This window comes from Hyla sarda, chromosome 12 (genome assembly GCF_029499605.1).
Source record: "Hyla sarda isolate aHylSar1 chromosome 12, aHylSar1.hap1, whole genome shotgun sequence".
In the NCBI taxonomy this organism is placed as follows: domain Eukaryota; kingdom Metazoa; phylum Chordata; class Amphibia; order Anura; family Hylidae; genus Hyla; species Hyla sarda.
Window position 1 is genome coordinate 38192765 of NC_079200.1, and position 10037 is coordinate 38202801.

Here is a 10037-nt window from a genome sequence, read left to right on the forward strand (position 1 = left end):
TCCGCCCCCTAGGACCTTGTAGTAGGCTGTACACAGAATCAGGTTTCCTTTAAGACTGTTATTAGATGGTATAACCCTCCTTTTTTGGGGGCAGAGTCAACTCAACCATATTTTTTCGGCTTCTACGGTAACTTCTCCTCAGAATCGAAGTGCGAACTGACTAGTAACACATATGTTAAAGGGGTACTCCGGTGAAAAACTTTTTTTTTTTTTTTTAAATCATCTGGTGCCAGAAAGTTAAACAGATTTGTAAATTACTTCTATTAAAAAATCTTAATCCTTCCTGTACGTATTAGCTGCTGAATACTACAGCGGAAATTCTTTTCTTTTTGAAACACAGAACTGTCTGCTGACCTCACGAGGACAGTGCTCTCTGCTGACATCTCTGTCCATTTAATGAACTGTCCAGAACAGCATATGTTATGGGGATTTCCTTTTACCCTGGACAGTTCCTAAAATGGACAGAGATGTCAGCAGAGAGCACTGTGCTCATGATGTCAGCAGACAGCTCTGTGTTTCAAACGGAAAAGAATTTCCACTGTAGTATTCAGCAGCTAATAAGTACAGGAAGGATTAAGATTTTTTAATAGAAGTAATTTACAAATCTGTTTGACTTTCTGGCACCAGTTGATTTAAAAAAAAAAAAAGGTTTTCAACGGAGTACCCCTTTAAGGTTGCTTGACAGATCGTATGGCACGATATATTGCAAAACCGAAAATTAGTAACAAAAAAAATCTGGTAATTTATTTATGTAAATCTCTACTCATTTTGGGCTTAGTCGTCAAGTGGGCAGTTTGCCCACTTGACCCAGGACAGGCAGAAACATACATGAATAAATGACAAGTTTTCCTTAAATTTTTCCCATAAAACAATATATAGTGACCCCTCAACTTACAATGGCCTCAACATACAATAGTTTCAACATACAATGTTTTTTTCTGGACCATTGTAACTTGAAACCAGACTCAACATACAATGTACAGACAGTCCAGATCTGTGAAACATTTCACAACTGGAGGAACTGATCAATCAGAATGGGCATTTTACTGGTAAAACCCCTGTATTACTGAAGTACATGCACTGACTGGTGTCTGGTAGCGCCCCCTACAGTACAGGGAAGTACTACTCCTTACCTGTGCCAGGGTTAGCTGCTCCTTTGGACACCAGGTGAGGGCAGCTCCATTTGGAACACTGTGTGTACTGTACAGGACCCTGAAGAAGCTCCTGTCCTCTACATAAACCATTGTTTCCCAACCAGGGTGCCTCCAGCTGTTGCAAAACTACAACTCCCAGCATGCCAGGACAGCCAACGGCTGTCCGGGCATGCTGGGAGTTGTAGTTTTGCAACAGCTGGAGGCACCCTGGTTGGAAAACACATGACATAGACAGTGATTTACAGCTCCCAGCAGATCTTTCTTACTTTTATATGTAAGGATTTGCTTTATCTATATTAGTTATCTACTTATTTTTGTTTAATCCTCACTTTTTCCAATTTTTGATGACATTTTGGTGGCTTCTGAACCAATTACCAGGTTTCCATAGAGTTCTGGTCTCAACATACAATGGTTTCAACTTACAATGGTCTTCCTGGAACCGATTAATATTGTAACTTGAGGGACCACTGTATCAATCTGTTCTGCTCACTAGCATGATATCTACAGATTGGACTGCATTTTTAATGTGACAAGTTTTCATACAATAAAAACCATATAATAGAATGTTTAAGCATATTTTTATATTTATTTATACAGTGGTCCCTCAACATATGATATTAATTGGTTCCAGGAGAACCATCATATGTTGAAACCATCATATGTCGAGTACATATGTCTATGTAAAAATGGTAATTGGTTCTGGGGCCTCGGAACCATTGTATGTTGAATACATATCTCTATGGGAAACTGCTAATTGGTTCTGGGATGACCATTGTATGGGGAGTGTGTAACAAACCAGGGTGCCTCCAGCTGTTGCACAACTACAACTCCCAGCATGAATGTACAGCCATTGACTGTCTGGGCATGCTGGGAGTTATAGTTTTGCAACAGCTGGAGGCACACTGATAGGGAAACATTGATGTATGGGGTGTATTGTGTGTATATGTATTGTATGTGATGTGTGACATCACATACAGTACTGTACAGTTCTTTAAATACCTTCAGGGGGGACAGAATGTCCTCCATTACGATCCTGCCGACTAAAGCTCTATAGGAAAGGAAGGGGAGGGCAGCCAGCAGCTCATTGGATGCCTGCAGCAAGATGCTGCAAGCTATTGGCTATGGCTGCACTGGGGGGGCGGGGCTTACACGGAGCTCACAGTGGAAGCCTGTGTGAGTTAGCAGGACAGCGTGTGAGTAACAGGAGGCAGAACGGGGCACACGGGGCACATTAAACAACTATCTGTCAGTTGGTGAAGTTGTCAGCGCTGTCAGATAGCTGTTTGTATGATGGCCCCGACACACAGCAGCATCATATGTCGAGGCTGCCTTCAACATACGATGGGCTCTGAGAGGCCATCATATGTTGAAATGATCATATGTCGGGGCCATCATAAGTCGGGGGGTCACTGTATACATATACATGTTATATATAACATATGTTTTTATATATATATATATATATATATATATATATATATATATATACAAACAACAAAAAACGGGGTCTCAAATGGCTGGAGGTGCTCAACCCCAGATCCGGTTGTGCATTTATACTGGGGGAGCAGATCCTGCCCTTGTAGTCAGTTGCTAGGGGCGATCCCCAGCATAAAAATGCATACAATGGAGGATGCCTGCAGCGGACTACAAGTGCCACAATAGAATCCTACACCAGATAGACCGTGTGGATGTGTAACAATTAGAATACAATACAGGAATATGGGTGCACTACTGTGGTAGATGTATACAATGACATTGGCTATCCCTCAACACTAATGGTAAAATTGAGACATTCACCTGTGTATCCTTATATGAAGGACACACCAGAGCCCGCACACCAACGCCAAGGTTTCTCAAAATGGCGCGGGACCTAACGCTAAACCTACCCGTGCGTGATAAGCAAAACAGGGGCCAGTGGGCAATTACGGCAGCATTCGGTCGACTCACAGCCTACGCCCATATTCCTGTATATTCCATATATATATATATATATATATATATATATATATATATATATAGATATATACAGGTACATACAAAAGAAATGACAACTGATGCAAAGACATATGCAAACAATGGAGAGAGGAGAAAAAAAGATGTCACCACATGGATAAAGCTCCATGGTTTTCACCATATGTTTGTGTTATTTTTATTGGTTTTGCATATTTTATAATTCTGTTAGGGAAGAATTTAGGCGATTGTTTTTCTAATATAGTATTGGACTACCTGTGGGACATGTTGCTCTGATTTTATCGTTGCTATGGGTAAAGATTATTTTTGATACCAAGTTTAGGTGACTTCTTTTACCATCGTAAACCATTAGCCTTCGTTTGTTTTCCTCATTGCTATAAGCTCTTTGGGCATTGTTAGTGCTGTTTGGACATTGTTAGTCTGCATCCCTTACAATGTTATTGGTGTAATCCATTGGGCGGTGGCCACCAGCTCCTTTGCATACATAAATCCCTCTCAGGTCTCAATTAGTGGTCAACAAAAATCCTAAATTAAGCCCTTTAAGTCACAGAAGAAAATACTTAAGCTGACAGTATGATTTTCCAGGATCCAGTGAGTCTTTTGTAGTGTAGTTTTCATGGGCGGCCACATGGATGTAGGGTTTTGTGTATTTGAATAAGTATGATGTGCTATGATCTTGTATGAAACAGTTTTTGGACTACTTGTTCAAGTCTTTCTTATAGGGATTGTCTCATAAAGACAACCACTTTCTTATGGGTTATATTAAAGGGGTATTCTGGTGGAAAACAATTGTTTTTTTTAAATCAACTGGTGCTAGAAAGTTAAACAGATTTGTAAATTACTTCTATTTAAAAACCTTAATCCTTACAGTACTTATCAGCTGCTGCATGCTCCACAGGAAGTTATTTTCTTTTCTGTCTGACCAAAGTGCTCTCTGCTGACACCTCTGTCCATGTCAGGAACTGTCTAGAGCAGGAGAGGTTTGCTATGGGGAATTGGTCCTGCTCTGAACAGTTCCTGACATAGACAGAGGTGTCAGTAGAGAGCACTGTGGTCAGACAGAAAATACATTTAAAATAAAAAAAAACTTCCTCTGTATTATACAGCAGCTGATAAGTACTGGAAATGTGGTGGCCCAGTACAGGAGTTGTTAGCCCATATCCTTGCTGTCCTGTCAGGCAGCCTCCCTGCAGTGTCCCCTGGGCCCCCCTGTATCTGTTCTACCGTAATTGTATATTATCCCCTATGTTATGTATATAAGAATGTTGTATCCTTAAAAAAGGTTAACGCGTGATCACCAGTTGTCATGTGATTGTTACCCAGGAGGTATGAATGTCCAGGTGACTTAAGGGTGAACAATGGGACCCCACCAGAGTCTCCCCCATAAAAGCCCTGGGAGGAGACTCTTCTCTCTCTTAGTTCCTGAGTCTTTGCTGAGGTGCAGTCGAGCTTAAGAGTCTGGAGTCATAGGAGCCTCAAGTCAAGGCTGCAGCCACAAGCTGTCACAGCATTGTCAGTCACAAGTCAGTCAAGTCAAAGTAATTTGTCAAGTCAGCATGGCCTGCACTAAATTGTCCTGTTCTACTACAAGTCCCATCAGGCACTTAAGGTATCTGAAGTCACTGGTCACCTCCGTGGGCCTGGCTGAACTGTATACACTTTTCCACCTGTCTAACCTCAGTTAACCTACCGTTGTCTGTAAGTTGGCGTCGGAGTCATTATTGCCCCCGTGCCTAGCCCAGGATCCAGCTGTATACCTTCGGGTGGTGTAGAGGTTAAACCACGCCCTGGTGTAATGAACATAGGCGTGCGCACGGGGTGTTCCTGGGGTGCCTGGGCACACCCTAATCCACGGGCCGACTGACCAGCCGGTCCGATCAGATATCGTCCGAGGGCCCGGCCAGGTTAAGGGCCCACCGCCGCTACTGAGGATCTGGGACACTCGTCACAGAACCCCAGCAGACAGCGCTGCCTTCTCCAGGATGTGCCATACACACACATATAGGAGAAGGCATCCCCTCTGTCTGAGCCACATCTGCAGCTTACACAGAAGAGACGTGACCTCCACCCCCACACAGCCCACAGTACATACGCCGATGAAGTCACTCATCAGTGCCTGAACTGTGGAGGGGAGAAGATGTGGGCGCTGCTGCTGAGGAGATTGCTGTGTGGGACATCAGGTGAGCATCACTTTTTTTTTATTTTTTAACCCTGCCTATACCTATGGGGAAGAGAGGGGGGGGGGTAACTCTGCCAATACTTATGGGGAAAGGGGGAGGGGTGGTAACTCTGCCTATACCTATGGGGAAAGGGGGGGGGTAACTCTGCCTTTACCTATGGGGAAAGGGGGGGCTCTGCCTATACCTGTGGGCAAAGGGGGGGGGAATCTGCCTATACCTTTGGGGAAAGGGGGGGGGACTCTGCCTATACCTATGGGGAAGGGGGGGTAACTCGACCTATACCTATGGGGAAGAGAGGGGGGTAACTCTTCCTATACCTATGGGATTGGGGAACGGGTAACTCTGCCTATACTATGGGGAAAGGGGGGGGGGAACTCTGCCTATATCAATGGGGAGGATGGGGGGTAACTCTGCCTATACCTATGGGGAAACGGGGGGGGGGACTCTGCCTATACCTATGGGGAAAAGGGGGTTTAACTCTGCCTATACCTATGGGGAATGGGGGGTTTAACTCTGCCTATACCTATGGGGAAAGGGGGGGGGGACTCTGCTGCCTATACCTAAAGAGAAAGGGGGGTTAACTCTGTTCCTATACCTATTGGTAAGGGGGGTTAACTCTGCTGCCTATACCTATGGGGAAGGGTGAGGGGTTAACTCTGTTGCGTATGTGTATATGTGTGCATGTGTGTGTATATACATATATATATATATATATATATATATACGCAGCATGAGTTTGTGCTTTAGGGTGTAATAGGCTAATGCAATAGGCTGTGCACGCTTTTGGTAACGAATACAAGGGGTACCACAGAAGGATTAAGATTTTTAAATAAAAGTAATTTACAAATCTGTTTAACTTTCTGGCACCAGTTGATTAAAAAAAAATGTTTTCCACTGGAGTACCCCTTTAAGGCACCTGGATATCATAAAGCTAATTAACAATTGCTTTGGCCTAGGTGGACCCGGCCCATCGATGATCGTCAGACAATAAATAGAACAAAACTTCCTCTAGCAGAACTGATCAGACCTGGACCTTGTTACGCCTAGCGCTCCGGGTCCCCGCTCCTCCCCGGAGCGCGTACGGCGTCTCTCTCTCCGCAGCGCCCCGGTCGGTCCCGCTGACCGGGAGCGCTGCACTGTCATGGCCGTCGGGGATGCGATTCGCACAGCGGGACGCGCCCGCTCGCGAATCGCATCCCAGGTCACTTACCCGTTCCCGTCCCCTGCTGTCATGTGCTGGCGCGCGCGGCTCCGCTCTCTAGGGCGCGCGCACGCCAGCTCCCTGAGACTTAAAGGGCCAGTGCACCAATGATTGGTGCCTGGCCCAATTAGCTTAATTAGCTTCCATCTGCTCCCTGCCTATATCTGACCTCCTCCCATGCACTCCCTTGCCGGATCTTGTTGCCCTTGTGCCTAGTGAAAGCGTTTTGTGTGTCCAAAGCCTGTGTACCAGTACTTCTGCTATCCACCCTGACTACGAACCTTGCTGCCTGCCCCGACCTTCTGCTACGTCCGACCTTGCTTCTGTCTACTCCCTTGTACCGCGCCTATCTTCAGCAGCCAGAGAGGTTGAGCCGTTGCTAGTGGATACGACCTGGTCACTACCGCCGCAGCAAGACCATCCCGCTTTGCGGCGGGCTCTGGTGAAAACCTGTAGTGACTTAGAACCGGTCCACTAGCACGGTCCACGCCAATCCCTCTCTGGCACAGAGGATCCACCTCCTGCCAGCCGGCATCGTGACAGTAGATCCGGCCATGGATCCCGCTGACGTCCCTCTGCCTTATATCTCTGATATCACCACGGTGGTCGCCCAGCAATCCCGACAGATCGCCCATCTAACCCACCAGCTGTCGGAAGTGTTCACCATTGTGCAGCAACTTCAGTCGCAACTTCAGCAGCAATCATCTCCTCCGCCAGCTCCTGCACCCCTTCCGCAGCGAGTGGCCACTCCTAGCCTCCGCCTGTCCTTGCCGGACAAATTTAATGGGGACTCTAAGTTTTGCCGTGGCTTTCTTTCGCAATGTTCCCTGCACTTGGAGATGATGTCGGACCAGTTTCCTACTGAAAGGTCTAAGGTGGCTTTCGTAGTCAGCCTTCTGTCTGGAAAAGCCCTGTCATGGGCCACACCGCTCTGGGACCGCAATGACCCCGTCACTGCCTCTGTACACTCCTTCTTCTCGGAAATTCGAAGTGTCTTTGAGGAACCTGCCCGAGCCTCTTCTGCTGAGACTGCCCTGCTGAACCTGGTCCAGGGTAATTCTTCCGTTGGCGAGTACGCCATACAATTCCGTACTCTTGCTTCTGAACTTTCCTGGAATAATGAGGCCCTCTGCGCGACCTTTAAAAAAGGCCTATCCAGCAACATTAAAGATGTTCTGGCCGCACGAGATACTCCTGCTAATCTGCATGAACTCATTCATCTAGCCACTCGCATTGACATGCGTTTTTCTGAGAGGCATCAAGAGCTCCGCCAGGAAAAAGACTTTGATCTCTGGACACCTCTCCCACAGTCTCCATTGCAATCTGCGCCTAGGCCTCCCGCCGAGGAGGCCATGCAAGTGGATCGGTCTCGCCTGACCCTGGAAGAGAGGAATCGCCGTAAGGAAGAGAATCTTTGTCTGTACTGTGCCAGTACCGAACATTTTTTGGTGGATTGCCCTATCCGTCCTCCACGTCTGGGAAACGCACGCTCGCACCCAGCTCTCGTGGGTGTGGCGTCTCTTGATGCTAAGTCGGCTTCTCCACGTCTCACGGTGCCTGTACGGATTTCTTCTTCAGCCAGCTCTTCCCTCTCAGCCGTGGCCTGCCTGGACTCTGGTGCCTCTGGGAATTTTATTCGGGAGTCCTTGGTGAATAAATTCCGCATCCCGGTGACCCGTCTTGTCAAGCCACTCCACATTTCCGCGGTCAACGGAGCCAGGTTGGATTGCACCGTGCGTTTCCGCACAGAGCCCCTCCTAATGTGCATCGGACCTCATCATGAGAAAATTGAGTTTTTGGTCCTCTCCAATTGCACTTCTGAAATTCTCCTTGGACTACCCTGGCTTCAACACCATTCCCCAACCCTGGATTGGTCCTCAGGGGAGATCAAGAGCTGGGGTACCTCTTGCTTCAAGGACTGCCTTAAACCGGTTCCCAGTACTCCCTGCCGTGACCCTGTGGTTCCTCCTGTATCCGGTCTCCCTAAGGTCGTTATGGACTCTGCCCGCCTTAAGAAGTGCCTCTCCCCCCCTCCCAGTCCAGTCAGTCAAGCCTCGGTGCCTCCTCATGGCCCTCGTCCTGGTGTCACACTGCCCCGTGTCAGGCCTCGCCCTCTGCCCTCCCTCCCCATTCCCACTCCTGCTGTACTGCCTGCCGTTGAGGAATCCCTCCATCCTTTCCCGGTGTCCTCATCCCAGGGGAGGCAGTTACCGGACAAAGAGAAGGGGAGACCTAAGGGGGGGGGTACTGTTACGCCTAGCGCTCCGGGTCCCCGCTCCTCCCCGGAGCGCGTACGGCGTCTCTCTCTCCGCAGCGCCCCGGTCGGTCCCGCTGACCGGGAGCGCTGCACTGTCATGGCCGTCGGGGATGCGATTCGCACAGCGGGACGCGCCCGCTCGCGAATCGCATCCCAGGTCACTTACCCGTTCCCGTCCCCTGCTGTCATGTGCTGGCGCGCGTGGCTCCGCTCTCTAGGGCGCGCGCGCGCCAGCTCCCTGAGACTTAAAGGGCCAGTGCACCAATGATTGGTGCCTGGCCCAATTAGCTTAATTAGCTTCCATCTGCTCCCTGCCTATATCTGACCTCCTCCCATGCACTCCCTTGCCGGATCTTGTTGCCCTTGTGCCTAGTGAAAGCGTTTTGTGTGTCCAAAGCCTGTGTACCAGTACTTCTGCTATCCACCCTGACTACGAACCTTGCTGCCTGCCCCGACCTTCTGCTACGTCCGACCTTGCTTCTGTCTACTCCCTTGTACCGCGCCTATCTTCAGCAGCCAGAGAGGTTGAGCCGTTGCTAGTGGATACGACCTGGTCACTACCGCCGCAGCAAGACCATCCCGCTTTGCGGCGGGCTCTGGTGAAAACCTGTAGTGACTTAGAACCGGTCCACTAGCACGGTCCACGCCAATCCCTCTCTGGCACAGAGGATCCACCTCCTGCCAGCCGGCATCGTGACAGACCTGCTGGTATCAGCAGATATTTGGGTAGCAAGAGACATCATATCGAATCTGATGGTCTACCTCCTGACCCATACTAAAACCGCCGGAATTGTGGCAGAATTTCAGTGGAATTTCTGTGTTCCGAGAACACAGAATTCAACAGAAATTCAAGTCCTGTTGATTTCAATGGGATTCTGCCGTGGAATTTCGCGAAATATAAGACCGGTCTTATATTTTTGCATAAATCAGAAAGTAGAATTTCTGCCATGGAAATTCTGCTGTCTGAATGGGACTGTAGAATCCAATTTAAATCATAGGACAGTAAAATTACGGTGAATTTTCTGGCAGAATTCTGCACGAAAATTCTGCCGTGTGAACATACCCTTCCCTCCCAGTAGTCACTGCAGTGAAAATGTAGCATTACATGGTGGTGACCATTCAAATAAACTCTGTGCCCTAAAAGACCATATTAATTGGGCTTGTTGTTTTGAGACAACCCTATAATGTCATAAATGTGGTCATGTGTGTTCCCTTGTGTCTACCAAACAAAACAAATCTAGAGCACTGTCCTTGAAATATTGAGAACATTTCAC